Source organism: Pseudorasbora parva, chromosome 2 (assembly GCF_024679245.1).
Source record: "Pseudorasbora parva isolate DD20220531a chromosome 2, ASM2467924v1, whole genome shotgun sequence".
NCBI classification, from domain to species: domain Eukaryota; kingdom Metazoa; phylum Chordata; class Actinopteri; order Cypriniformes; family Gobionidae; genus Pseudorasbora; species Pseudorasbora parva.
Genome location: NC_090173.1, coordinates 61,344,174 through 61,371,160, shown reverse-complemented (window position 1 = coordinate 61,371,160; position 26,987 = coordinate 61,344,174). Strand labels below are relative to the sequence as shown.

The 26,987-nt window shown below is 42.8% G+C and overlaps 1 protein-coding gene across 1 annotated transcript in view; it reads left to right on the top strand.

The window, feature by feature from the left end:
- Nucleotides 1-26,987, top strand: part of LOC137047870 (oocyte zinc finger protein XlCOF6-like) — a 56,207-nt gene that overhangs the window by 17,033 nt on the left and 12,187 nt on the right. The window contains exon 2 of the transcript XR_010899278.1: nt 20,178-20,204. The gene's annotated coding sequence lies outside the window, so the exon portion shown is untranslated. The remainder of the gene's footprint in view (nt 1-20,177; nt 20,205-26,987) is intronic.

The following is a 26,987-nucleotide window of genomic DNA, read 5'->3' as shown; positions in this document are numbered from 1 at the left end:
GCAGGCACAATTTATTCAGAAAGTACAAATACTCCAAGTGTTCCGAGGCCAAACGATTGATTTGTGTGAAGAAAATCCCCAAAAGCGATCAGAACGTCGACTCCATCCGCCAAAGATTAATAATACATTTCAAATATTGCCGCCGGAAGAAATGTCAGGTCAGCTTTGACAGCATTGGCTGTCGTGTGTCTCGTGACTAATTGCGTCATTACGTCAGCTTTGATTGTAAAACGGCATTGGCCCTCCTGTTTCTCGTGACCGATCGTGTCATTTTCATCATTGTCGTCTCGCGTGTATCATTTGTATCCAACAGAAATCGAGTGCGTGTGTGTTCTGTTCACAAAGGTGCGCGATCATCATTTCAACGACTAAAACAATAATATCAACTCTGTTCTTCACATGAAGATATCGTATGACTTCAGAAGACTTGGAATAAAACATGAGTTAATACTTTTATACTGTTTTTTTGGTCCGTTTCGGTGGGCCGTAGCCAGCTGTATTCAATAACGTCCTTCAAGTGAATAAGGGTGTAACGGTACACGTATTCGTAACGAACCGTTTGAGTACAGGGCTTTCGGTTCAGTGCAGATGTGTAAAGAACCGTTTAGAATGCAATCTTTAACAGTTAACAGATGGCTAGCTTTAATTGAGGAACATAATGCATGTCTCAGCATATGCGAGTAGATGTTCACTATGGGCGACTACATAATATCTATCAGTAGCCGTTGACTATTACATTCTCTGATTTTACTCGCCTCTGTGTGTGTTAGAGGTTATGAATAAGTTTAGCATTAGATATATTTCCACTTGCTGAACACCTGAGTGCGTGAGAGTTTCTCAGCTCTGTCATCACTGCATCGGGTAGTTACAGTGTGTGTATGTGTGCAGTACACTTACCTCGGCATCACTGCATCGGGTAGTTACAGTGTGTGTATGTGTGCAGTACACTTACCTCGGCATCGTCGGTTCAGTGCTCTTTTCACACTGCATGACTATCTGGGGTATCATTCAGTCACTGCTGTGTTCACACTGACCGATGGTTTGACGACAGGAGTTCACACTGCATGACTGAACAAGAGGAAGAATCGCCAACAACGCTCTCTCTCTCCGGTGCGCAAACTACGTTTCCCAACTAAACAAACGTAACGTAACGTAAACAACGCAAGATAACAGTTGCGTCAGACCGGAGTTCTCACGCGAGACTTGGAATTGTTATTAAAAATGATAAACTGCACAACGTTTGCTTCAAATTATATGTGCGCTGATTTGTGGAGGAAAAAAAAAAGATTGTTGGAGAGACAGAGGGAGCCAGGATTGTGTTCTGCAAAGACAGTTTGAGGTAAGTAAACAATTGGATGGAAATTAGCCCTCGGCTACAATCCGGCATGTTTACATGCATGTATTCCATGTTGTGTTCATTAACATGCACTGTCCCAATCAAATAAATAAATAAATAAAATAAATAAAATCACTGCATCGGGGAGTTTCAGTGTGTGTGTGTGTGTATGTGCAGTACACTTATCTCTGCCTGGTCATCACTGCATCGGGGAGTTTCAGTGTGTGTGTGTGTGTGTGTGTGTGTGTGTGAGTGAGTGAGTGAGAGAGACACAGAAAGATTGCGGCAGCAGTTTGCTCGGTGGCCTGGAGAGCCAGATCTGTGGTGCGGCGCAGCTCAGCCACTGCCTCAGGGGACAGTCCCTCCCCCTGGTCGATGTCCCCCAGCAGTTCAGCCTGGTATGCCGGCAACACCAGCATCGTGTACAGGGCAGCACCAGCCTGGCCCGCTGCCGCCTATGCTTTGCCATTCAACTGCAAAGTTGTTTTTAGCTGTTTGGATGGCAAAGTCATTGCCAAACATTCCCATGCACACCCTTTTGCCTCAACATCAGCGAAACTAGCTCGCCGATGTCGGTGGATACGGGCAGAATTTGGGTTCTTCCAATGCTGCCTGGATCTCAAGCCCCAGGAGAAATGGATGGCTTGCCAGAGGTGCTGGTCTATGGCAGGGAACAAATCGATCGCCCAGCCTGTCGTGAGCAATCTCTCCCCCAGCGCACCGCCAAGGCACAACATCCAACAACTCTGCATATGCGGGGCAGGGGGGCTGAAAGAATTCAGGCTCTTCCTGATCGCCATCACGGCCATCTGCTCATCCACAGAGCACTTGCTGCAAAGCTCGGTGGAAGACTATCATCTATCCACCTAAATCTGCAGCTCACCCTGGCCGATCGATCAATCCGAGAGGTTTACACTCCTCTCCAGATGATCGGCAAGCTCCATCTGGGACCCCTATGATGCGCACCGTCGCTAGGTCTCAGCACGACCAGAGCCATGAGGTCCGGATGCCAACCCCTCTTCCCTCGAGAAGAGAGCCAGGCAAGAGTGGAGTGTTTTTAGGGAAAATAGCTCACAGTTTGCACAGGCAGTTACCTCGAGAACTTTGCACGTCGCACCAAAACAAAGTAGTTCTCAGTCTCTCAGTCTCAATCATCAATTTCCTTTACAGCAGTTCCTCTCTGCCCTTCCCAGTCGAGTCCCAGTGTGTGCGTCTCCAGCTCTCTCTCCCCTCTTGGTTTTTCCTCCTGGCATAGATTCTCTCTCCATGCCAATTACTGCAACAACAGACAGGTCTTCATCATTTGTACTTGATTCACTTAAGCCTAGTTCAGACTGCATGATTTTCCAACTTGCCGGTTCACTGATCTTTTCACACTGCATGACTATCTGGGGTATCATTCAGTCACTGCTGTGTTCACACTGCACGATGGTTTGACGACAGGAGTTCACACTGCATGACTGAACAAGAGGAAGAATCGCCGACAACTCTCTCTCTCTCCGGTGCGCAAACTACGTTTCCCAACTAAACAAACGTAACGTAAACAACGCGAGATCACAGGTGCGTCAGACCGGAGTTCTCACGCGAGACTTGAAATTGTTATTAAAAATGATAAACTGCACAACGTTTGCTTCAAATTATATGTGCGCTGATTTGTGGAGGGAAAAAAAAGATTGTTGGAGAGACAGAGGGAGCCAGGATTGTGTTCTGCAAAGACAGTTTGAGGTAAGTAAACAATTTTGTAATGCTGCTGCTGTGGCTGGATGTGCAAATGTTTGGCCTTCGTTTCTGTTTGATAGAGCTGTAAATATATCTATTAAAATACTGAAATTCTGCTCTATAACTCCTCCCTGAACCTCCTGCTGCCCTGTATCTCACTCTCTCATTGGCTGTCGGTCTTCGCCGATGTAATTCTCACGCCCGTTTCACACATACTCCGTCTGCAGTGCGTGTGCGGTGCGTGTTGCGTTGTGTATGCGTTGCAGGAGCCCCACACCCTGTAGTCCTTTCACATATGCTGCGTTCCGCAACTGATCCGCTTTTACATACCACAAACACAGCATTTATTAATGATTTTTTATTTAAAATCCAGAAGTTGTTACTGATCATAGCTCATCAGAATTGCAATTCTCTTTGTTTAATCTTTCTGAGTAGACAGGTTAATGTAGGCTACAAGCCTACATTTAAACAACATTTTTTCAATTCATTAATTCATATTTATATATAAATATACTTTAGATTTAGCTCACACAAGTGGCAAAACATTTAAACATAGGTTATAGCCTAAAATCATAAACATTTTAAATTAGAAACTTAGAATAGTATATTCAAAAACAGCCGACTCTCGTCTTTTCTTTCGTTTTTAACCCCTTTGAAAAGAAATCCTGCAGGTCAAAAAGAACTTTGCATTTCACCTCCAAGAAAGGACGAGTGCTCTCCATTATGGCACTTTTTTTTTTACCTAAATGCCAGGTAAGGTGTCGTTTTGTTGCTTTACTTGAGAAAAAAAGCCATGTGTTGACTTTGAAACAAGAGTATATTTTAAATGATATGCATCTGTGGTGAAATGACTAGATTTTCGGGTCAGTACATGTTTATTTTAATGCGAACGATCTTCTGTCGCTTTAATGCAGCAACGCAACGCAGCCCAGCGCAGCAAAAAATAGACTCGGTACGAAAACGATCCGTGCACTGCTGCAGACGCAACGCACCTGGAACGGACTGACGGACCGCATCCGCGTGCAGTGTGAAAGATGTCATCCGTTAACATGGGTACGGAAAAAAATACGCAACGCACACGCACTGCAGACGGAGTATGTGTGAAACGGGCGTCAGTCAGAAAGCTGTTCACACAGCAGGAGTTTCAATCGCCGACAGGTCCAGATATTTAGCATGCCAAATATCTCACCGGCGTCGGTGACTCGTTGGCAATTCTCTCTGATCACGTCTTTGATTATTCACACTGCGTGATTGTCACTCGCGTGCACGAGCACCGATTTGCCTGTGATCTCCGGCATTTGTCGCCGATTTCACGAAACCTGTCGGCGATTAAAAATCGGGGCAAAAATCAGGCAGTGTGAACTAGGCTTTACTCGTCCTCTGACTTTCATGTCACAGACTTCGCTAAACCCACCCCCGCCACAACCACATACACATTTACATTTAATCATTTAGCAGACGCTTTTATCCAAATCTGCTGCCTGTTTCTTGTCAAACTAGGATTAATGTGGAGGAAAAAATTTATACTGTTAAGTTAGCACTTTTAAACATCCGTTCACTTAAGAACAAATAATTTCTAGTCAATGACTTAATAACCACTAACAACTTTGATTTTTGGCTTCTAAAAGGAACATGGTTAGAAGAAAACTGTGGTGCAACAGTCCTCAATGAAGCAGCCCCTCCTAACTTTACTTTTATGAGTGTTTGCAGAGCAGTTAGGAGAGGTGGAGGTGTTGCTGCTCTTTTTAAAGATTTCTATCGATGTAAGCAAGTATCATTTGGTGACTATTTGTCTCTAGAATATCTGGGTATTGTGTTAAAAGGTGCTCCACGCATTCTGATTATTATTATTTACAGGCCTTCGAAAAATAGTCTCCATGAGGACTTTACAGAACTGTTATCAACAATTTCCTCAGAGGTTGACTGTTTTGCAGCTAGGTATCAGGAGATTTTAGAGCACTTCTGAACGATCTGTAAGCAACAGTCAGGTTTACTCACCATGGTATTACTGTGCTCAATTGGCCTGCCAACTCTCCTGACCTGAACCCCATAGAGAATCTGTGGGATATTGTGAAGAGAAAGTTGAGAGACGCAAGACCCAACACTCTGGATGAGCTTAAGGCCGCTATCGAAGCATCCTGGGCCTCCAGAACACCTCAGCAGAGCCACAGGCTGATCGCCTCCATGCCACGCCGCACTGAAGCAGTCATTTCTGATAAAGGATTCCTGACCAAGTATTGAGTGCATAACTGAACATAATTATTTGAAGGTTAACTTTTTTTGTATTAAATTTTTTATTTGGTGTGCAATGAATCTAAAATATATTAAAGTTTAATTTTTATCATTACATTATGGAAAATAATTCACTTTATTACAATATGCTAATTTTTTTAGAAGGACCTGTATATAGGTAATATAGGGAATATAGGTAAATGTTTAAAAAAATATTTAAAATATCATAGATTTGTTTGTGGTGGGGTAAATTAAACGCGATATGCGGTGACGTCACAATCGCGTTGCATTGTGGTATATGAAGCTACTTGAAGTGTACATATGAAGTAGACTATAAACTTCCCTTGTCCACTTCACAAAGCAGAACGCACTTCAAAATGGGAAGTGCTTTGGGAAGTTCGCAAGTGTGTGTCTTAAAGTGGAGTGGAATGCAGCATCGGTCTGCCCATCACTATCAATCAGTTATCGTCCAATTGGCATATATAAACTTGTTGTTTATGCCTCCATGGTCGATCCCGCCTCTTTTGCGTTGTTGTCACAGACTACGGAGGTATGTGTTTTTAGCTTTGCAGTTTACCTGTTTAAGTCTAGTGCTTTCCAGTGACATTTATGCAATTTTCATTTGTTTAGTGTGATGAGTTAGGGATGGCTCGATACCACAATTTTGGCTTCGGTACGGTACCACAATCTAATACCGAAGTACCGATATTAAATCAATACCACAAGGTCTGATATTAGCGTGGGTATATTCCACGCGAATGAGAACAATTATGCAAGTTTTGAGTTTATAAAGTGGGAAATTAACACAAATGTTTAGGCTATTAGTAAATTAATCAGCAAAGCTTATCACATCAAATCAGTCATTTGAAAACTTTCTTGTGAGAAATAATTTCAGCAAAAATCTCTCAAAATTAGCAAATTGCTTCTGGTTTCAAAAGACATCGCACTACACTAAAGCAATCTGCATAATCCGATTCAACATTTCACGCTCGTCTCGGGATGGAGAACGGAAATCATTTAAACACGCAAGAGATTTTATAGCATTTCGTAATAACAGTCAAACCACACACACACACACTCACACACACACGCCTGTCACTTAGTCACTCGCACATTACACATTAAGTTTCCTTAAACAGTCAAATACACAGAATTATGTACAAATGTCCGTCTTTAGTGAGTATTCACATAAACACAGGCGGGTGTGTCTAACGCGATGTAAATAGTGCAATAGTACGCGTGCAAATATAATGAGATCTAAATGTCATTGGTTGAAACGAACGCTGGAGATTGTGATATTCCATCTTATGTTAGGCTGTGTGTGCGTTGATCAGTGTTAAAAGAAAATAAATGTCTAAATGAGATGGTTTGAATGATCCACTGACCTGTCGATCTCTTCAGAAGTCTTAAAGTCAGGATAGTGACAGATGCTTCTTGGCTAGGTTTGATGGTTCTTCATCAGTTTTATAAGCAAAGTCATTACAAATGTCTCTTCTACTCCTCTCTTTATTCATTCGTTTTGGGCATCTTGAGTGAGATTCAACTGCTTTATCCATTTTGTCCGTCTATGTTGTTGTCACATTTGCCGGTTGTTTCGGGTCAGTTTGGGTAGAGCGCTGCCATCTAACGGTGAACTTCGGAAAAGCAGCATATACCGAAATGTGCCAAATCATGATATCGTACCGTTTTAAATAAAATGTATACCGGTATTTTTCCAGTACCGGTATACCGCGCATCCCTATGATGAGTAATTGTAAATCTGAATGCGTGTGATGTGCTACTTACTCCCAGGTAAGTTTAAAGCTGTGTCTGGTACGTTGTGGGAAGTCTGGCTTTATTGACTTCAGTTAAAGCCATTTCTTTCAGTGCGGTGTGCATTCAGGGCTTCCATTGGTGTGGCATTGCCACTTAATGTAACCCTGATTGGAGTGCCAGCTGTTACGGATCAACTGGGGATCATGTTATCTTGGAACGGGCTCGTGCACACAGCTAGTTTCACCTGGATTTCCAGCAGATGTTAGATGGTGACCAAAGCGAATTTTCCAGTGACCAGATCTGGAATGCTTTATATGTTATTGGTAAAAGTTTGCATCATTAAGGCTCTGTTTTGTCCTCTGTCACTGATCTGCTCTATGTTTCAGACGTAGTTTAAGAGAAGTTTTAATGTGGTTTTATTTCGAGACACAGACCACGCCCACATTTGTTATGTTCGTTTAGATCAAATTGGATCCAATAACTTTCATTCAATAAATTACATTGTGTCTTTGCAGTTAGTGAGTAATTGCAATTTTTTTTTATTAAGCATAGTTTGTGGCCTTATTTAAATTGAGCAGCAATATTGCTTTGGTTAAAGGACATGTCAAGCATTAGCCCATTTTTTTTTAAGTTAAAGCATAAAGGACACTCCATAAATTTTCCTAACCAATGATGAAAAGTGATAAGCCATTGTTATGCAAATATAATTTTAGAATTTGTTACATACAAGTAGAATCCAGTGAATTACCAACATTTATTTGGGGGAAGGTTCAAACATACATTAGCTAAAAGGTAAACAATTTGATAATAAAAGAAAAGAGAGAAAGATAGTACAAAATGCACCACGTCCTGCTGTGGAAGGTCTGCCCACACAGTCCCGATGGTACCACCTTCCACATTCTGTACATTCAATCTAAATGAGGAAGAACAAACAATAGAATAAGTTACATGTTGATGAAGTGTGTGTTTTGCTATGTATAAAATGCTCGTACCCATTGGTCAGTTTGGCCTTCTTGTGTATGTTTCTCTCCACTTGAATGACAGAGCTGTGAAAGGTCATCTATAATATGTAGAGGGAGTCATATCATGGCCAGAAAAACATTATAAATAAAAAGGTACTCTATAGGCTATCAAAATGCAAGGATTCTTTCTCACCAGTTTTTCTTAAAAGTCTTTTTGCAGTTTCCATGCAGATTAAAACCCTTCCTCATTTGAAGAAAATATAATTTCGTCCTCCATAAGAAGAAGCTCTGCAAGCTGATTGTAAGCAGTTATGCCATACATTGTTTTATCAAAAGACACTGTAAAATGCATAAATACATATACATTTCTTTACAAACAAGTGGAGCATAGGATGAGGAATCCTGTTGGGATGATGCACAACTGAGTGGCAACCCCACCGTGAAATGTCCAGACCTTTTGTCCTAAGGAAAGATCTGTGAAAAATAAGTTTTTGTGAGTGCATTGATCATTAAGCCACAATAATACATTATAATAACAGATACGTCACCGTTTTAAGAAGCTTTGCATATAGTACTTGCCTTGTAACTTCCTTACATTTTGAAATTGCAGATTCATTGCCACCAAAAGGGTCAATATAAATTGATTTAGCCAATTTTGGGAACAATGCCTAAATGGAAAAAAAAAACGAAAAAAACATTACCTGTCAGTTAGGTAATTTCTCTTAAGTCGCATTACCATGTATTCATGCATCTGCTTTGCCAGTTTAGAATGTTACTTACTATAAATGTCCAATGGTAGTCGTTGACACAAACAGCCCCGAAAAGAACATCATAACTGGATGGATCAAGCTACAAACAATACAATAGCATTTTAAAGTGCTGTCACAATAAAAAACTACTTTTAAGTGTGTGTTTAAATGCAAATACGTATTTTCAAGCCCTTTCGGCTTCCTTTCCAGATGTCTTTCATTTGGTATGAATCGATTAAATATATCTTTGATTTCTGACATATTTAATCGATTCTGAAGATTTAAAAGATAGGCATTTATTTTATTGTAAACAGGTTACAAAAATAATCAAAGTAAGGGATATTGGATTGCTAAAACAAGAAACCAAAACACAACAAAGGTAAACATAAAAAAAATTCAAATGCATCCTTAACCCTACCTTACTTTCTAACCAACTGCCTGGTGCCAGACCCATTAGGTTCTTAGTGTATAATTTGTAGGGGTCCATTTTGCTCCACAGCACTTCTTGTTTCTTTCCCTCCCATATATCACGTATCACTTAAAGAAGCACAGTGGATATACAGAGCAATATCCTGTGATATGACAGTGAAATATAGTCAAACCACTTAATATTTACCTCGTTCTTCTGAATATGTTTTCTGAATTACATCAGAATTACATCTTCCCCATTGTATTCTGAATTACATGGCTAGAAGTGGACTGAGTTGAGGAAAGAACCATCAGACACAGACGAGTGGGGCTTATTGTGGCTGACAGGCCCTTTGTAGCAGGAGATGGCAGGATTGCAGGACAAGGAGGACTGGCCGGAGGAGCAGCAGATGGAAGGATTACGGGACATGGAGGACTGGCAGGAGGAGGAGCAGGAGGAGGAGCAGTAGATAGAAAAAGGATTACGGGACAAGGAGGACTGGCTGGAGAAGCAGGAGATGGAAGGATTACGGGACAAGGAGGAATGGCCGGAGGAGCAGGAGATGGAAGGATTACGGGACAAGGAGGACTGGCAGGAGGAGGAGCAGGAGATGGAAGGATTACGGGACAAGGAGGACTGGCTTGAGGAGGAGCAGGAGATGGAAGGATTACGGGACAAGGAGGACTGGCAGGAGGAGGAGCAGGAGATGGAAGGATTACGGGACAAGGAGGACTGGCAGGAGGAGGAGCAGTAGATAGAAAAAGGATTACGGGACAAGGAGGACTGGCTGGAGAAGCAGGAGATGGAAGGATTACGGGACAAGGAGGACTGGCAGGAGGAGGAGCAGGAGATGGAAGGATTACGGGACAAGGAGGACTGGCAGGAGGAGGAGCAGTAGATAGAAAAAGGATTACGGGACAAGGAGGACTGGCTGGAGGAGCAGGAGATGGAAGGATTACGGAACAAGGACGAATGGCCGGAGGAGCAGGAGATGGAAGGATTACGGGACAAGGAGGACTGGCAGGAGGAGGAGCAGTAGATAGAAAAAGGATTACGGGACAAGGAGGACTGGCTGGAGAAGCAGGAGATGGAAGGATTACGGGACAAGGAGGACTGGCAGGAGGAGGAGCAGGAGATGGAAGGATTACGGGACAAGGAGGACTGGCAGGAGGAGAAGCAGGAAATGGAAGGATTACGGGACAACGAGGACTGGCTGGAGGAGCAGGAGGAGGAGCAGTAGATAGAAAAAGGGTTACTGGACAAGGAGGACTGGCTGGAAGAGCAGGAGATGGAAGGATTACGGGACAAGGATGACTGGGTGGAGGAGCAGAAGGACTGAGAGGGGTTGATGGGATAATTTTTTGGGAATGTGAGGCTCAGGCTCCACATATTTTATTAAATGATCCATGTTTAATGTCATTTTTTTCCCCTTTCGTTGAAACCATGTCAACCTTTTTTTCTTCAATTTTAAGGATAATAAATGGACCAAGCATGTCAGGGTTCATTTTTCCACCCTTTCTGTTCTCCTGTCTCCCATTCCTCACCAAACACTTTATCTCCAGCCATGAAGTTGTCCTCCTGCCCAACTTCCAGCTTTTGTTTCCGCACTTTCTCCTGACTAGTTGCCATGTTCTTTTCCATGGTCTCTCTCCTATTGCTCAACTCCTCAGTGAGCTGCTCACTTGCAACCATGGCTTCCACCTTTCCATGCCAGATCTAGTAAGTAGTAAGAAATTCACTATAAGTATGATAAGTGTCATTAGAAAAAGAAAGTACCAAAATCACTAACCTCATAATCCTTTGGTACCTGACATGGATACATGGCCTCTCTACCAAACATTAAATAATATGGGGAAAACTTTGTGGTGAGTTGTTTTTTATTTCTTATGGTCATATCCTTTTCTTTTGACTTAATTTCTGTTGAACCAACCTTGTTGACAAATTCTCTTCGCTGATCTGTGAAGCCGCTTCGGTGCTCCAAATTTGTAAAAAAAAAAAAAATTCTAGGATGCACCCCATTACTTCTTCAGCTCTTTTTGTTTTTAGAGGATAGGCCTCAGACCATTTTGTAAAATAGTCCACCATTACATAAATATATTGGTGGCCATTTTCAGTTGGAGTTAACTTTCCAATTAGATCCATTCCAATTAACTCCAGTGGTTCTGTGACATGAAATGAGAATCAATGTTTTAAACATTCAGGACTGAAGTCTACTACATATTACAAATGTTTGTAATATTAATAATTTTATACATACAACTATAGGATTGTATCCCGCCTTCTCCTTATTGTTCCTTGCCTGACCCTGAGGACATTAAGCTATCTGAAAAGAGAGGTGGGCCATGACCATATATATATACATATATATAAATATATATATATTTTTTTAAATCAATTAACTTACCCACTTGTGGATGTCCTGTTCCATGCCAGGCCGGTAAAATCTAAGAATTATGGCATTGTGTGTTTTCTCCACTCCACAATGTCCACCAAGCGTGCCTGCATGAAATTCTATAAACACACTGTGCGCCTCCTCAGGTGAAATGACAACCTTAGCCAAATGCTGACTCTTGTCTTTTTTTCTCCTCCAGAAGTAATGAAGCTCTCCATCTAATGTAATCACGTTATATTAGTAAATACAGGTCACAATTGTATTACTTTTTTAAAGTGACACTAGCTTAACACACGATTACCTTTCATTGTGAAATTTTTACATCTTCTCTTTATATAATAGCGCTCCTTTCTTGTGCAGCTATCAGGATATTTGTTATCCTGCAAAAAGGGTTTTATTTCTTTTACTTTATTCGGATCCATTTGCGGTCACAGTATATGGCACCAAAGACACCAGTTACAACAATAACATTCGATTCATAGACCTTTTCATCTGTACCTAATTGTTAGCAGACATGAGCAACTGAAAGCACATGATGTGCTGAATTAGGATAGATAATATGCTAATGATATTGGTGCCAGCCTTATGAAAAGAACTGGTATAATTCCAATTTATATAACATAAAAAGAGGCCAACAATTAAGGGCAACCCATTAAATTTGCTTCATACACTGACAGACCATTGTGTCTTATTTATTTGTTAAAGAGGTCAGCAAAAAGTAAACAAATAAATGCTTCTTTATGTTTGGGGAAAGGATTCAAAGGTGTCAGGTATGGTACAAACAAACGTAATAAAATCAGTAGAGTAAAATAAGCCGACATGTTTTTATATAAATATAATAGATCTATAATTCAATGTAGGGCTGCACGATATTGGAAAAAAATTACATTGCAATATTTTTTTCCCCAACGATATATATTGCGATACTGAGAGCCATCAATCCAGGCTAAAGTCAATAATTACTATTCCGTGATATTATTAATTTCAGTAATAATGAAGCTTCATTACAAGTAACAAAAAGAAATGAGTGAGTCACTGAGTCGATCACTCAAACGATTCATTCGAATGCTGAATCGTTCACGCTTGTTGCTGTGAGTGAGACGTGTTACGGGTCTGTTATGAACGATTTTCACTGCTGAAATAGAACAAAAACACCAAATATTGCATCTAAAATTAAGTGACTAAGTGAATGTTAATTATTTGTTTATGGAGCTGTTATATGAAATCAGTGTCATTTTCAGTCGTGATGGTGTTCAGGAAAACGCTCTAGTGTTATAATTTCTCCTCGAGAGGCTGCACGAGCGTCAACAGCGCGACCTTATTATCATCAGTTCATTATATATTATCCACAATCGATCGCCACTTACACTAAATTAATGCACAAACATTCTTGCATTTTGGTGATTCGCTAATTATTTAATGTTTTAATCCGGCTCGTGTCCGTCAGGCAAGTAAAATTCTCTTTCACTTGTCCCTTCAAAACACCCACATGTCCCGGACAAGCGTTAATGTCGAGTCCTGCTTTGTATTTGTCGTAAAGATCTTTGTGGTGCCGTTTTAAGTGATCAGACAAACTGGTAGTATTTTCTTGCTTTGTGGCCATAAGACACTCAATGCAAAGTACCTCTTTTTGTTCAACATCCTCCTTCTTGTAGCTGAAATAGTCCCAAAAAGATGATTTCTGGTACGAACCTTTTTTTTTTTTTTTGCGCCAGATCCTCTTCGTTGTGCAATTTAGCAGTGAATGTTTGGCCGTGAGCGGTGAGCAGCGGCGCAGCGAACCAATCACAGTGCAGGCACGCAGAACGTACACGCGTACCCTTCTCTTAATACACCATACCATAGACATCTATATGAAGTCTATGCACCATACTACCCTTCACATCGGATGTTCCAGCGATGTGACTATCGCACACGCGCACATCGCGATGTCGTTGTTAAAACAGAATATCGTTCAGCCCTAATACAATTATAGATGGAAACTAAATACAACCTGTTAAAAAATGTGAAGACTTTGCAATTCATGTGTCCTTCAAGTAGCCTAGCTTACTGCTATAACTTAATCTGCATCTGTTGTTATGTGTTTAAACATGACAACACTCTGAAGACACAATATGGTAATGCTGAGAAGAAAATTCTTACACGTCTTCTGAAGTTGAATTTGACAAGTCTGAGGATCCATTAACTGAATGTTAAAAATGGCCGTTTCTAAATTTGTGGGTGTTTATAATACAATATACAATGAAAATGATTCCCTTAAGCCGACCCAACCCTAAACCCTACCCACCCCACACTGAGATGTAATCAAATCAGGTACCGCAGTGAAAAACGCCTTCTGTTTATGGCCTCGCCCACTGATCTAGTAACTCCTTTTACTGCCTTGGGTTTCTAATAGGGGTGTAACGATTCGTTTTCACAACAATTCGATTCGACTGAAATAAATCAGTCACACTGATTAAAACTTTTGGCTAAAAAGTTACTGAATCGATTTCAAGTCACTGAATCGTTTCGGATCATATCGCTCTAAATGAACCAATATCGTCCTTAAATCGTATCGACAACCTCAAATCGTGATACGAATCGCATCGTTGTTAAACGAATCGTTGCACCCCTAGTTTCTAAGCTTGACACTAAAGTATGTTAAGCTTCTTTGAAATTGTGTCAAATACACAGGAATAGACACTGCAAAACAAAGTGCTTTATTATGCATTGCAGTGTATGTACAACTGGTGTTTTTAATCTGTGATCCGGGAAATGGGGTATTGGACGAATCTGCCGTCTAAAATCGGCTGTAAATGTAACGGATTCACAGAGGCAGGATTCAATTGCAAGTAACTCAGTTTAATAAGACAGATAGTGTCACAGAAGTCAAAACTCAGAACACTGAAGAAGTCCGGGTAAGACGGAGCAGTGAGAGAGGCTCTGTTGGTGACACGGGCAGGCTGTGAGCAGCTGTGACTCGGGAGATCGGTAGAGGTAATCCGGGAAGGGATCCAGCGTTTCACGGAAGGGGGAAACGATAACCAACACGGAGACACAAGGGGAAACATCCAACAACGCTCTGACAAAGACAAGAGAGAAACAGAGAGACTAAATAGTGTGAAGGTGATGAGTTGCAGCTGGTGCAGGTGATCAGCCACAGGTGCGTGATGAGCCAATCCCAGGCTCCGCCCTCACCTACATTCAACACGCACCCAAGAGTGAGACAGGGAATCCATGAACCGTGACAGTACCCCTCCCCCTAGGAGCGTCCCCTGACGCTCCCAGCCGACCTTACCTGTTGATTGTAATCATCAATAAGGGAGTGATCCAGAATGTCCCTAGCAGGAACCCAACTTCTCTCCTCCGGACCGTAACCTTCCCAGTCCACCAAGTACTGGAAACCGCGTCCCCTCCGTCTAGAATCCAGAATGCGATTAACCGAATAAGTTGGTTCCCCATCTACGAGTCGCGGCGGTGGGGGAACCGGGACTGGCGGATTAAGGTGGGAGTGAAAAACAGGTTTGATTTTGGATACATGGAAGGCGGGATGAATCCTCCTGTACGCCGGAGGGAGTTTGAGGCGGACTGTCACCGGACTAATGATCTTGGTGACAGTGAACGGGCCGATAAATTTGGGAGCAAGTTTATTAGATACGGAGCGGAGAGGAATGTTCTTGGTAGAAAGCCACACTTTTTGACCGACGACGTAAACGGGAGGCTTAGACCGGTGGCGATCGGCTTTAGCCTTGGTGCGCGCTCCCACCTGGAGCAGAGTCTCACGGGCTCTGGTCCATGTGCGATGACACCTCTGGATAAAGGCGTGAACAGAGGGGACCGCGACCTCGGAATCCAGACTAGGAAAAATAGGTGGCTGGTAACCTACACTACACTCAAATGGCGAAAGGCCCGTAGATGACACTGGTAACGAGTTATGAGCGTACTCAACCATAGAGAGTTGCTGGCTCCAGGATGAAGGATTCTTGGATACCAAACATCGCAACACTCTTTCCAGATCCTGATTGGCTCTCTCGGTCTGACCGTTGCTTTGGGGGTGATAACCCGAAGACAGACTAACCGTGGCTCCTAGTAATTTACAAAACTCCTGCCAAAATTTGGACACAAATTGGGAACCTCTGTCGGAGACCACGTCCATCGGGAGGCCATGTAACCGAAAGACGTGGTCTACTACAGATACCGCTGTCTCCTTGGCTGAGGGTAATTTGGGCAAGGGAATGAAATGTGCTGCCTTCGAGAATCGGTCCACGACGGTCAAAACGACCGTCTTGCCCTGGGAGGGCGGGAGGGCGGTAACAAAATCTAGAGCGATGTGGGACCAGGGTCTCGAAGGAACAGACAACGGCTGAAGTAACCCATGGGGAGGTTGGTTAGATGTCTTACCAACCGCACAGACCGAGCAAGCCAAAACAAAACTGCGAATGTCGCGAGCCATAAGTGGCCACCAAAATCGTTGCTTTATTAAACTGCAAGTGCGGTTTACCCCTGGATGACAAGCAATGTTGGAGCAGTGACCCCATTTGAGGACCTCGGATCTTAACCCCTCCGGAACGAACAAACAACTTGGTGGGCCGCCGGGCGGGGGCGTTACCCCTTCTAAGGCCACTTTGACCTTCGATTCGATCTCCCATGTGAGTGTAGAGATAACTATCTTCTCTGGCAAAATACACTCGGGAGTAACCGGGCGTTCGGAAGCATCAAAAATACGAGATAAAGAGTCGGGTTTGATGTTTTTAGACCCGGGGCGGTACGAGAGAACAAAGTCAAAACGTCCGAAAAAAAGTGCCCACCGAGCCTGCCTGGAGTTGAGTCTTTTAGCAGATCTAATATATTCAAGGTTCTTATGATCCGTCCATACAATAAAAGGTACCCCCGACCCTTCAAGCCAATGACGCCACTCCTCCAACGCTAACTTGACGGCCAACAACTCTCTGTTACCAATGTCATAATTGCGTTCGGCAGGAGAAAGACGATGGGAGAAAAACGCGCACGGGTGCATCTTGTCATCTGAGGGAGAGCGCTGTGAAAGAACCGCTCCTACCCCCACCTCTGACGCGTCGACCTCTACCACGAACTGACGTGTGGAATCAGGGGCGACTAAGATGGGAGCCGAAACAAAGCGGCTTTTGAGTTTGGCGAATACAGCCTCGGCTGTATCGGACCACCTGAACGTCGTTCGGGGAGAGGTCAAGGCAGTCAGAGGTGCGGCTAGTTGGCTGAAATTGCGAATAAAACGCCGATAGAAATTGGCGAACCCCAGAAACCTCTGTAGGGCCTTACGGGAATCTGGACTTGGCCAATCCATCACAGCCTTAACCTTGTCGGGATCCATGCGCATTCCCTCCGATGACACGATGTACCCTAAAAAAGGAACAGACTGTGCATGAAAAGCGCATTTCTCCGCCTTGACAAAAAGCCCATTCTCTAGCAACCTCTGAAGCACTCGTCTGACGTGTCGAACATGTTCCTGGAGAGACGAAGAAAAAATCAAAATGTCATCCAGGTAGACATATATGAATTGGTCGACCATGTCTCTCAACACATCATTGACGAGTGCCTGGAAAACCGCTGGGGAGTTGGAAAGGCCGAAAGGCATGACCAAATATTCAAAATGCCCCCTGGGGGTGTTAAATGCGGTTTTCCATTCATCCCCCTCCCTGATGCGAACCAAATGATAAGCGTTACGTAAGTCCAACTTCGTGAAGACGGATGCTCCCTGTAACCTCTCGAAAGCTGAAGACATCAACGGCAAAGGATAGGTATTCTTTACCGTGATGTTATTCAGCCCTCGGTAATCAATGCAAGGTCGCAGAGAACCATCCTTCTTCCCCACGAAGAAGAACCCCGCCCCCGCTGGAGAAGAGGAAGGGCGGATGAATTTGGAGGCTAGAGAATCAGAAATATATTTCTCCATGGCCTCCCTCTCTGGAATGGAAAGAGAGTATAGTTTGCCCTTAGGCGGAGACTTACCTGGGAGTAAATCTATAGCACAGTCATAGGGACGATGCGGAGGAAGAGAAGCAGCTCGGGACTTACTGAACACTTCCTTCAGGTCGAGGTACTCCGGAGGCACGTTAGACAGATTCACCGTCTCACTCTGAAAAACAGAACGAGAAACAGACGAACAAGCAGACACCAAACAAGACTCATAACATCTATCACTCCACGCAGACACAGAGTTTTGTCCCCAGTCAACCCTTGGATTGTGTAACTCCAGCCAAGGGTGACCGAGGACAACGGGAGCCAAAGGGGAGTCCAGGATGAAAAATGAAATGCGTTCAGTGTGGTTGCCGGAAGTGATCAGTGTAAGTGGTTCAGTGGTGAATGAAATGTCAGGGAGAACTTGTCCGTTGAGTGCGTTGACAGAAATGGTGTTTTTGAGTGCAATGATGGGTATGTTGAGTTTATGAGCGAGGGCAGAGTCAATGAAGTTACCTTCCGCTCCCGAGTCGAGGAGGGCGAGGCTGGAATAATCCTGAGCTGCCCACAGCAATCTCACCGGGAGGAGAGTGGAGGATGAGGTCTTTTCCACGGAGATCCCGCCCGACAGTAGCCTTCCTCTTACCGCCGGGCGTGGTCTTTTACCGGGCAGGAGTCTAGCAGGTGTCCGTTCCCGCCGCAGTACAGGCAAAGACCACGGGATCTCCGTCTTGCCTTCTCCTCCCGGGAGAGCCGAGCTCGACCCACCTGCATGGGCTCCGGGTCGAAGGTGTAGCTGACCGCATCCGTAGCGCTGGCCTGAGGGCATTCGACACTCCCAGGCTGAGGCTCCATCCTGGACCTCAGCCGACTCAGACGAGCGTCCACCCTCAACGCAAGGTCAATGAGACCGTCAATCCTCTCCGGAAGGTCGATGGTGAATATCTCCTTCTGGATGCGGTCAGCCAGCCCATGCAGGAACATGTCCCACTGTGCCTCCTCGTTCCACTTGCACTCGGCGGCCAGGGTGCGGAACTCGATGGAATAGTCCGAGACCGAGCGGTTACCTTGACGGAGCTCTGCGAGTTGACGTGCCGCTTCTCTTCCGGTCACCGCTCGGTCAAACACCCTTCTCATCTCTGCCGCCAGCGTCTGGAACGAGGAGCAGCAAGGATGTTGATTCTCCCACACCGCCGTTCCCCAAAGTGCGGCTCGTCCGGAGAGCAGGGTGAGGATGAATGCCACCTTGGATCTTTCTGTGTTGAAAGTCTGCGGTTGAAGAGCGAAAAACAAGGAACACTTGGTAAGGAAGGCTCTGCAATAATTGCTCTCACCGGCATAACTCTCAGGGGTAGGCAGACGTGGTTCCGGTTGCCGCGATGTAGATGGTGTGTGGGGAATCGGCGGTGGGTCGGGCACAGTGGGACCGACGAGTTGTTGCATCTGTTGGGTCAGCTCGGCCACCCGTGCCACCAAGGTGTGTACTGCCTGTTCTGTGGCAGTTAAGTTCGCCTCCTGCTGGTCCAGTCTCTCGTTGCTGCTGGTCAGTAGGGCGTTGATACTTGCTGAATCCATGGTTGGTCAGAGCGTTCTGTAACGGATTCACAGAGGCAGGATTCAATTGCAAGTAACTCAGTTTAATAAGACAGATAGTGTCACAGAAGTCAAAACTCAGAACACTGAAGAAGTCCGGGTAAGACGGAGCAGTGAGAGAGGCTCTGTTGGTGACACGGGCAGGCTGTGAGCAGCTGTGACTCGGGAGATCGGTAGAGGTAATCCGGGAAGGGATCCAGCGTTTCACGGAAGGGGGAAACGATAACCAACACGGAGACACAAGGGGAAACATCCAACAACGCTCTGACAAAGACAAGAGAGAAACAGAGAGACTAAATAGTGTGAAGGTGATGAGTTGCAGCTGGTGCAGGTGATCAGCCACAGGTGCGTGATGAGCCAATCCCAGGCTCCGCCCTCACCTACATTCAACACGCACCCAAGAGTGAGACAGGGAATCCATGAACCGTGACAGTAAATCCAGGTAAAACTAGCTGCGTGCACGCACCCGTCCCCAGATAACATGATCCCCAGTTTATCCGTAACATTGGCCGTTACTGTGTAACAAGGATATTGAGTGCTTTTGTAGATGCCGTCAAAGTATTACTTCACCGGATCATCGAGTAGGTGAACTGCTGGATAAAATCATTGCTTCATGGGGTTGGTAAATATTTTTTAATTGTTTGTAATTTTACAGTTTAATGTGTCCAAGGTCTTTTTTTGGACGTTGAGCAGGTTTCTCGATGCTTCCTCTCAACAATCTTACTCTTCACCTCTCACTCTTCGAGCCGCACTGCTGCTTTTGGCGTCTGGTTACATCGTTGTCAAATATAACACCAAGTGGGCTGGAAGTTTTATGTATTTATGTTACTGTTAATATCCTTTGTTTTCTTTGTAGACTTATTTGTATGAGTTTGATTCTGAGTTTAACTGCAACAGTCTGAAGGTACACACAGTTTGCTCTGTTTGGTGATTTATTTCTTGTGAATTTACATGCATTAGTTGTTTTCTTTCTTCAATGTGACTTTTCAGTATTTATACTTGGTTTATTCTGAGTGTATTGTAAATTGTTGCTTCCTTTATTTTGGGTATATTTGATTTAGTAAATTGATTGTTGTTTAATTTATTAATTTTCCTTTCTTCTCCTCTTCTTTAGGAGCTGTGGGCTTCCTGGAGCAGGCAGGTTCTTTACGTTATTCAAATAGCTGGTGAAACAAGTGTTAAAATCCAGGGGTGTTTCTTAAAAATCTAATAAAATAACCTATTACTAAAACAAAAAATGTTACAATGTCCAATGTTGCAGGAGAACCACCCCATATCTGCTCACATAGTTCAAAATAAAGTAGAACCACTCTGCCATGGCCGCTTTTCCGACCGGAATCCACCGCTTGCCTGTATTTACCCCGTATTAGAGTTTAGATTCTCTACCCGAGCCCGAACCTGACCCGAACCGACCCGCGGGCCGGGTCGGGCTGGGATTTCCCTGCACTATCCTCGGGTCGGGTATGGCCGGGCCCGTGATCAAGCGTTTGTTTTTTTAATCATTAGCCTACTTTACTAGTCTAATTGGGTGGGCAGAAAGCTATGCTATAATCAGAAATTATATGTATATTTAGCAAAGTAAGAACTAATACAACAACTAAGAAACAAATGTGTAGGCTACAAAGTCAGGATTAGTTTAAAAATGCGTGTTAAACTCACAGCTTGAGCAGTGATGGAGCGCAGCATTATAAACAGAAACGCTCTGTGTCAAGAGCTGCTCGCGTGAACACTGCACTTTGCTTAATTAAATATCTTCGAATCGTTTCGTTTAAAAGTGGTCATTTCAAGCTTTCTATATGCATATTTCTCATGTCTGTGAGGCAAGTATAGCCTGCTGAGTTTGGGTTTATTTATGAGACGCGCGCTCCAGTTCATGAGATGAAATGAAAGCAATCACTCCCACGACTTCACCTCGCGATTATAGTCTGCTATTTGCTTTTTATTTATTAAATCCAGGCAATTGGCCCAAGAAACCTTTTTTAAAATTAAGATACAATTTAAACAAAACGAAATAAATGCTTTCTACAAAACAAAACTTAATATTAAACTAAATATAACCACCAAAATCATTTCTGACCCACTCGCATCTTTTCACTCATCGTAATCAGATGAAATGTAAAAATAATATTATAATATTTAAACATAAATATGAAGGAAAAAACACATTGTTTAATGGCAACAACAAAGTAAGCTACAGATAAATGTCTGAGCTGGATTTGAGCAGACATCAGTTTACCGGTGAGCGGATCATGAGCGTGCGTCTGCGGATTATTGAGCGGAGTCGGTCAGCTTTATTTATAGTCTATAGCGTATTTTATATTTTACAATGATGATTGTTTCAAAGCAGCTTCAAAGTGTTAAACATGAAAATATTGCAACAAAATGTTATTCGGCTGTACAGTCGCTGTGGAGAAAACTGAAAACTAAATGTAGTTTTATCATGAGCCTCACCAGTCCGCGTCGCTGCGCTTTGCTCATTACAGGCTCGTTCTCGTCAAAACGCCCACGTATTGAACAATGGTCGGGTTTAAATCGGGCTCGGGCTCATAATTACAGTTAATGTGTCGGGCCGGTCCGGGCTCGGACACAACGTGCACGGGCTCGGGTAGGGTCGGGCTTGATTTTTTGAGCCCGATCTAACCTCTACCCCGTATCGCCTTGTTGGTGATGATGGTCCTGGTTATATCCTCTTTACGATGAGGAAACTCTAGGGAAATCTCAGAAGGGTACTGCTCTAGGAACAGCGCTAGGATGTCGGCGTACTCGGACTGGCAAGACTCCCAGTCTACGTTTTCCTGAGTTTTGCTAACTTTGTATTCAAGTGCGACAGTAAGGAACAATTGAACTTCATCATCACTCCAAACATATGACTCCCCCTTTCCTCTGTGTGCCATGTTTGTTCTTACCGGAACTGGTAATAACTTCTTGTTAGGCTTCTGATTGGCCAACATAAGGGGTGTAACGATTCGTTTAACTTCGATTCGTATCACGATTTGAGGTTGTCGATACGATTTAAGGACGATATTGGTTCATTTAGAGCGATATGATCCGAAACGATTCAGTGACTTGAAATCAATTCAGTAACTTTTAAGCCAAAAATTTAAATCAGTGTGAAAGTTTTATTTCAACCGAATCGAATCGTTGTTAAAACGAATCGTTACACCTCTATTTCCTTTCATTCTTGCTAGTACTTTTATCACACAACAGACCTGACACTTTTCTCCACCCATTCCAACCTGCCTGCACACGCTTCTTCACCACTTTTCCACACTCCCCATTGCTCTGGACTGTTGACCCTAAGTACTTAAAACCCTGCACCTCATTTACCTCTTCTGTAACCTCACTGTTCCACTTGGTTCCCTCTCATTCACACACATGTATTCTGTCTTGCTGCGACTATCCTTCATTCCTCTTTTCTCCAGAGCAAACCTCCACCTCTCTAGACTTTCCTCCACCTGCTCCCTGCTCTCACCACAGATCACGATGTCATCCACAAACATCATAGTCCATGGAGATTCCTTTCTGACCTCACCTTTCAGCCTGTCCATCACCACCGCAAACAAGAAGGGGCTCAGAGCCGATCCTTGATGCAGTCCCACCTTCACCGTGAAGTCCTCTATCTCACCTACGGCACACCTTACCACTGTCCTACTGCTCTCATACATATCCTGCACCACTCTAACATACTTCTGTCACTTACGGCACATCTTACCCCATCCTACCGCTCTCATACATATCTTGTACCACTCTAACATACACTTACAGTCCAAAGGCACTTACAGTTGCAAATAATTTGTGTCTGGTATTAGATTCAATATGAAATAATATAAGCTGAGAGATTTGTGCTCACACATGATATAAATGTACTTTTGCGCTACAATAATGCACTCTCGACATCTGACAGGAAAATAATACCATAGATTACTTTCTAATTTACAGTCTTTAGCTTCGACTAACAGGAAGTCCGATAATTGGTTTGAATGTGGATTGTGTGATAAATCAGGCTCTGAGTTTTTACGTTCTCCATGTAGGCGATTCATTCAATCTCCATGGCGAGGGACTAAATAAGGACAAAAAAAGGAAACAGAAATTGTCTCATATCTTGTAAAATCATTGTTTGATTTAAATTAAATTAAGATTGTATGTTCGGTGATTTAACCTGGATGAATTTAAAATGAACATACTATTTTTCAAATCAAAATATTGATTTTATTTCTCTCTCTCTCTCTCTCTCTCTTTCTCTCTCTCTCTGCCCTTCCCTTCAATCTACAAAATGAGCAGAATTGTGCTATTTTTAAACAAGGTTGGATACATCCTTGAGAAAGGTAGTGCTCTGCATTAAAGGATAATAAACTGAATAATCTTATTCTGGGTTTGAATTTTAAAAAAAAAAAATGTAAATCTTTTACATTTACAAGGACGATATTGGTTCATTAAGAACGATATGATCTGAAACTAGGCGTGTAACGATTCGTTTTAACAACGATTTGGTTGAAAAAAAACAGTCACACTGATTTAAATTTTTGGCTAAAAAGTTACTGAATTGATTTCATTTGATTTTAAATGAACCAATATCCTCCTTAAATTGTATCGACAACCTCAAATCGTGATATGAATGGAATCGTTGTTAAAAGAATCGTTACACCCCTAGTTAATACAAATATAAAAAGACCTTAAAGGGGGGGTGAAATGCTGTTTCATGCATACTGAGCTTTTTACACCTTTAAAGACTTGGATTCCCATCCTAAACATAGACAAAGTTTCAAAAACTAATGTTGGACGTTTGATGGAGTATTTCTGTGTTAAAAATACTCCTTCCGGTTTCTCACAAGTTTCGTAGAGTTTTTTTCGAGTATGGGTCTACTTGACGTTAAATAGAGCGGAAGGTCCTTGTATGGGCTGTACGGGCTCTTCTCCCGGTAGGGTGCGCGCGCGCGTGACTAGAGGGAGAGAGAGGAAATGCACGCTGTAAACAGTCTCTCAGGTGCAGATCCAGTCGTCCGTGAACACTTATGTCTCGCGCCGCGCTTCTCTTTATTCCTATGGGTGACGTCGAACGACTTCAACGCTTCAGCACAGCATTCCGGGAAGGCAGCGCTGCATTTGAACCGATTTGAACGCAGAAATTACGGGAAGCTTCAAGGCATCGCTTCAGTCGCGTCGCAAAGTGGATTTCCACGGTCACTGCTGTCACAGGACTATGTATGACCAAATCATACCAAAGAAGTGTGTTTTTGACAGAGCGGTCCTGCTTTGGAAGCAGCCGGTGAGTAAATCAACTTCAAATGTCTCTGCTATTGGCTACCGTCGCGTGAGTAAACATCAGTAAACGATACGATCGCGTGCTTCGTCATTCAAATGCGCTAACGGTTACTCCATTGTTGTTCTGTATAACGTTACACTATTCTGACTCTGACGTGCAAAACCGTTTTGCTTGCTACCTCTAAGGTCTAGTCACATACAATAGTCCATAAACCGAATCATGTCCTCATAAACTGCACACAAAGGCCCCTAAATACAGTACATACCACAGAGACGGACATCCTGATGTTGCCGTTTCTCCTGTTCAATTTATTTCAGCCTCAGATTTGATTGTGGATCATTATCTGTATTAGCTGAGATAGATGGGTTTCTCCACGCTTTGAGGACATCACCGCTTTGTGCACATTCGGCATTCTTTAGCTCCGCCCACACGATACGCCTCTAGGCGCTCGGTTTTTTCCGGAAAGACTCGGTACAGCCCATATTTCTTTTATAAATATAATAAAACTAAAGACTTTTCGGAGATATGAAGGGATGCAATACTACTCTATAGGTACTCAAGATTGACATGAGATTGACTGAAACTGAGTGTTTCACCCCCCCTTTAAGGTAAATACTAAAGTCAACTCGGTCAACATGAAACAAAGACACTGAAGATGCTAAATTGTGAACGGATATCGGATATCTCAAACAGTGTTGCCATGGTGAGCGATTAAAGTGATGGCAACAAGGTAAACAGGAAGTCTTGTTTAGTATAAAATCATTGTTTGATTTAAACTAAATTAGGATTGTATGTTTGCTTATTGCCACTGATTTTTTTTTAGATTAATGTACTATATTTTACATCAATATGTTGGTTTTCTTCAACATTCCGATTTGGAGATTAATTCTTGACACAAAAATTTATTATTCACAATTTACTTCTATAAAAAATATTACTAACAATAAAAAAAACATTGGAGTGTGTGTAACATAATGAAAAGCAGATTATTGTGTTTGAGGACAAAAAAAGAGAGCCAATGAGAAGGTGGGAGTATAGCCTTTTTTATGAACCAGGTTGGATATGTCCTTGAGAACACTGTTTTGAAGATGAAACTATTGATGTTATTGCAAAACAATGTTTTCAGACAATGAAATAAAAACAACTTTCTTCCCATTGTTTAGATTGTATTTTTTTTCAAAATCTGACTCTGGCTGTCCTTCCCCTCCCCCTCACTTTCTTATGCTCACTCTGTCAATCAGTTAGCCTGACAAGCCAGACCCACATCAAGATGTTTGGTCTGGAAACTCACCATTGACAGCTCAATCCGAGGGGCGGATAAACGGTTGTCTTTTAAACTCCCTCTGCACGCGATAGGATAGCGCTACACCAACCAGAGCAACGTGAAGGGGAGCTCGTTGATAGATTAATCATTCGCCGTATCCGGTCGGCTAAACTCAGATCACATCTTCCCTTTTTAAGAATGACTTCAGTGCCGTTTTTTGTTCTTTTCTCAGAGAAAAGCCTAACTCCAAGTCTTCCAGAGTCGCAGTCAAAGCTGATTCGAAAGACCGCCGTTCGCCAGCTTCTGTGTTTACTAGTAGCACGCAAGCGCAACTCTGGTGTCATTATGTTAAGCCCTGCCCACCGACTCTATACATGATCTGATTGGCCTGACCAGAGTTTGGTTTTTACAGCTCAGAACTGTATTGGAAGTTGCTAGACGACACTCGCGGCAGATTAGATTTGCTGCAGCTAGGGTGCGTCTAGATTTCTAGGCTATGGGTTGATATCACCACCTACAAAATTTCACCAAAGTGCCCCCACCCGCTACGTTTCATGTACTGGAATGAAAATTCTGTATACACATGTAACAACAGTCCAATACCTACAAAAAAGTCTCTTGGTACGAAATCTGAAACACAACAGGAAGTCAGATATTTAGAATTATCTTTGCCAAATTGTTGCAAATGTTGCCATTTCCTGATATTGGTGATGTTCAATTTGGAAGACCTTAAGTTTTCCATGAAGGGCGTGTCCTCACAAAGTCTGATGTTTCGCCATGACACAGGAAGTTGTTGTAACTCGGACATGCAACGTCCAATCTGGTCCAAACTTCACATGTTTAATAATAGCCCTGGATGAAGACATCTACATGCCAATATTCAGTTATAGTCAAAGCACCACCTTCTGGCAGCAGGAAATGTGGCACATTGTAGTGACTTTGCCATATTTCTCCTATATTGATCAGCCCAATATTCACTGTTTTCCCTGAGGCCACCGGGTGGCGTTGGTCCCATGTGCAAGGTCCCTTTCATCACTGCTTGCAGCTTTAAATACATTTATTGTTGAATCAATTTAAGGAATCCTCGCTGAATGAAACTATCATTTTCTAAAATTTTCAATTTTTTTTTAAAGGAATTGTACTGAACCAAACATTTGAATGGTAGTGTAAATATACAATATTCTATATTAATTCTAAAGAATTATAATAAAAAATAAATTAAAAACAAGTTAAATGTTAATGCAATTCAAATATTTTTATTTTCATTTTACACATGGATCTGTTTTCACTTAATTAGCATCAAACAAACAATATTATCCTTATTCTCAGTGAATAAAGAGTACTTATTAAAAGAAAACATTGAAAAAATTATTGCACAACATATAGGTTATGTTAAT